Below are 4,395 nucleotides of genomic sequence, written 5' to 3' on the forward strand. Positions count from 1 at the left end.
CTATAACATAATAGATGTTCTATAATTGTTCATTGATATGAAATGAATGCTCAGGCGAACAATTTGTTCCGAGCCCTATTATGTCTGCTGTTTATTTTCCCCACAAGTCCTGGTCACCTTGCTAGCTAACAAGCCAGCAGGGATTCAGTTCTCATCCGTAACCCATGACCACCCATGATGGTCCAATCCAAATCAGACCCTGACGGAATAGCACATGGGAGGAGGTAGAGAACTTTGAGGTGAGAAAACTCAGAAGCACTGGACAAGTTTTCACTTGCCAAGGCTGGGGCACAAAGCAACCAAAGGAAAGCAGGAGGACCCCAGGCATTGGTGGAATTCAGGAAAGGTATCAAATGAAAAAGGTGTGTAGGGGAGGGGTTAAGAGAGGAGAGATAAGAAAGCTTAACATGCCTGATAAGCATACAGCCTACTCTGGATCTTCTTTTTCTAAACAACCCACCTCAGCCCTCCTCTTCCCCATGCTCCATACACATCTAATTTCAACTACAGCCTTGAAAACAATTTTTAATTAAAAACCATTGTAAAATAATTACTTCCAATTACTGCATAAAAACATAGCTGATTTGTAGTTATCATAACTTAGGCATCCACTTTTATTCAAGGCAAAAGTGGTAAAAAAATTAACTTTTCAATATATACACTAGATAATTTCAAAAGAGGTTTATGATCCTTCTGCTTTAAGACCGACAGAGACTTACAAAATCAAGAACTCTGCCGTATTTACTCCATCAGTATCTTCTAGAAGGAATAAAGGATAAAAATAATTTTTTCCTTTTAGCCTTGAACATGATGCTTTAAAACTTAGGTTACCATTTATGAGTACCTAAAGTGGCTTTCCACCTCTCTACCTCTGCCCCTGGGTCTCGCTTATTATGATAAGAATTCCACTGAAAGAATTTGGCTGCTGACTGAGGTATCTAACAGTAATGTAATTTCCCATATGGATAAGCAATTTCTTTTCATTGTTAAGATAATTTTATGGGGAGGAGGGCAATAATCATTCATTGAGAAATTACTCTTCAAAATTAAGTATTACACTAGATACAAAACAATATTAAAAAGAAAAAAAGTCTTCCCTACACACATACACTTGCTACAGCTTCTCATGGAATTAAAACAAAACCAAACAAACATGTTGAGGGCTAAAAAGGGAGAAAACTGAGTGAGGGTGTAGGAGGGGAAGCACTTATCATAACTAAATTTAAAAACATGAATTAATTATTTTAGCAGAAAACGATCTCCTGACCCTACCAGTACCTCAGAGAAGTTAAGAGTCTTAAGTGTTTCTCCTTGTCGCCTTAAGCATGACTCAGCATTTGGAATGAAACTATGTTTACTGTCTTTCAGATTGAGGGTGTCAAATAACCCTGGTGGCACCTAACTCTTTTCTCATGTGCCTATGGAAACTTCAGGTCTATCCTAGGTTTTCAGGCTCACATGGCTACCGAAATCTGAAAAGCTTTCCCCTTTTCCTTCATTCCTATGTAAACAAAGCCTAAATTCGCCTGCCATTAATTTATCTTGCTTTCGTAGTGTTGTCAGGTAAATTTGGGTTATTTTCTATAGTCTAGTGTAACAATACAAGCGAGAAGTTCTTCCTTTCCCAAGCCTGGAGAGTAGGTTCCCTGACGCTTAGACATCTTCAACCCAACTGCTGGGGGTGACCTTTCCCCCAAATGGGGAACCTTCCATTGGTGATTCTATTACTCACCTTTTATGACCATTTACCACCTGCCCAGGGTCAACTGCTTTAGTCCCTACCCACTTCTAGAGAGGAACACATTTTCCCCAAGAGTTCGTTGGTTATCAAAGCTCATAATAAAATTATGGAATGTAAAGATTGAAAGGGGCCATAAATGTTATCAACTCACAGACTTTTGTTTTACACATGATGAAACCAAGGCCCAGAATTATTAAGTACTTTCCCTAAAGTTACAGAGTTAGCCTAACATAGAGCCAAGACTAAAATGAGAAACTGCTTGGTATAGAGAACAGTGTGTGGGCTTCAAATCCATCCTCTTCTAAGTTCTTTAACCTCTAGACGCTCAGAGCCTCAGTTTCCTTATCAGTGAAAATATATTGAGAATAGCAAACATTCAGTACTACTTACTCTGTGTCAGGCACTAGCCTTAACAAAGTACTTGTAATCTTTAATACTCTGAATAACTATGAGTTTTTTGGTTTGGCTTTGTTTTTACAAACTGGGAAATTGAGGCACAAAATTGTTAAGTAACATGCCCAAGAAAACACAGCTAGCAACAGCCAAACTGGAACTGAATGGGATAATATATGTAAAATGCCTAACATGTAGATGGTCGATAAAAGTATCACCAATGTCATTTCCCTGCCCTGAACCCCACACATTCTGACTCATGGTCCAACACTTGGCCAAGACACCTTTGTTCTGAGCTTTGATTGCTGTGTATGCTCACATCTTTCTTCCATTCTATTATTTTAGTACTTTCCATAATTTAGGAAGTACTGTATGTACCTATAATCTTATCCATTGTTAACAACAATTACAACATTAAGAAGATAACCAAACATTAAACAAAGACTTCAAGTTTACTACTTACAAAAACAAAAACAAAAACCCACTAATATGGAGTTTCTAGAAGATTAGCAGTGCTGTCCAGAAAAATCTTAAATCCTTGAACAGGACTGGACCAGAACCTTTGGAGCTTGGAGATTAGAGCAGTTCATTTATCATTTAGTGGGCCTCCACCTCCTTGTTACTTGAATTCTTAAAAGCAGAATTATAGACATCTAAAAATATCCAACAGAAAATCTTCCCACATCAGTGATTTTCAAAGAGTTAGGATAAAGAATGAGGTAATCATACGGTATATGATCCTTGAAAAGATGAAATGAAAATACTAAATATATTTTAATAGGTTTAACCCATATTTTAATGGGTTCTTTAAGGTTTATTTCTGCTTTATAAGAATCTGGGGCGTGGTCAAGGCGGCGGCCCCTAGAGGGGGAGAGGGTCTGTGTGCACGTGGACCCGTCCTGGAGCGGCGAGAATCCGGAGTTTCCAGACTTTCACCTCTTTTTTGAGTCTCCGTGCCTCTGTGTAGTCTTACAACACTGTCCTCCCATGCTGCCAGCTGATAAATGGAATATTGCCTGCCGTATCAGTAAACAGAGAATGTCAGTCATCAGCGATTGCAGCCACAGCTGATGGTGAGCTGGTGAGCCTTGAGGAAACTCAGGATATTAAAACACAGGATGCTGGCCCCAGATAGCTGAGGGGCTGGAACGACTCGCCAGCACCTTTGTGCTCAAAGGAACTTCCCTGGAGCCCAGATGTATGACTAAGGAAGGATGGCGAATAGACAGTCACTCACTCATTCTGGATTTACTGAGTACCCACCGCATGCCAGACTATGCGCTAAGTGCTGAGGTTTATGACTGTAAACAAAGCAGCCATGGGCCCTGCCCTCGTGGAGTCACAGGCCAGTGAGAAGGACGGATACTGAACAAATGGACACAAACTTATTTACGCAACTACAAGTTGAGATGTGTACTATGAAAGAAAAGAGCAGGGTGTCTGACAGAGAATGACTGGGGTACCTGATTTTGGAAGAAGATCTACAAGGCCTCTGAGAGAAAAGGCCGTCTATGCTGAGACGTGCCGTCAGCCAGGCAAAGAAGAGGAGGAAGAGTGTTTGAAGCAGTGGATCCTCAGGCAGAGGTCCTGAAGCAGCAAAGAGCTTGGTGCATTCCAGGGACTTCAGACAAACCAACCAACAACAAGTGAGTAAAAGTAGAGGAGACTGGAGAAATGAGGGTCCAGGAAGGGCCTTGTAAACTCTATCAGACAAGATCCCAGAGGAAATAGATAGCACCCTCAAGCTGGGTAGAGAGTTTAATAAAGGACTATTAGGGGGGCTTCCCCGGTGGCGCAGTTGTTAAGAGTCTGCCTGCCAATTCAGGGGACGCGGGTTTGAGCCTCGGTCCGGGAAGATCCCACATGCCGCGGAGTAGCTGAGCCCGTGCGCCACAACTACCGAGCCCTCATGCCACAACTACTGAAGCCTGAGTGCCTAGAGCCCATGCTCCACAACAAGAGAAGCCACCACAGTGAGTAGCCCATGCACTGCAATGAAGAGTAGCCCCTGCTCGCCGCAACTAGAGAAAGCCCGTGCACAGCAACAAAGACCCAACGCAGCCCAAAATAAAATAAATATATAAAATTTTAAAAGAGAACTATTAGGGATTGTGTAAAGCCCTGAGGCTCCTAACAGCAGATGGGCCAAGAAAGGAAGTGGTCACCAGAACCTGAGAAATAGGGCCACCTGCCAGAGCCGTGGCCTTGGGTCAGGAGATGCAGCAACTCATGGCAACCCGGAAGGAAGGGGACTGGGAGTG

The sequence above is a fragment of the Lagenorhynchus albirostris genome, chromosome 6 (genome assembly GCF_949774975.1).
Source record: "Lagenorhynchus albirostris chromosome 6, mLagAlb1.1, whole genome shotgun sequence".
Lineage (NCBI taxonomy): Eukaryota > Metazoa > Chordata > Mammalia > Artiodactyla > Delphinidae > Lagenorhynchus > Lagenorhynchus albirostris.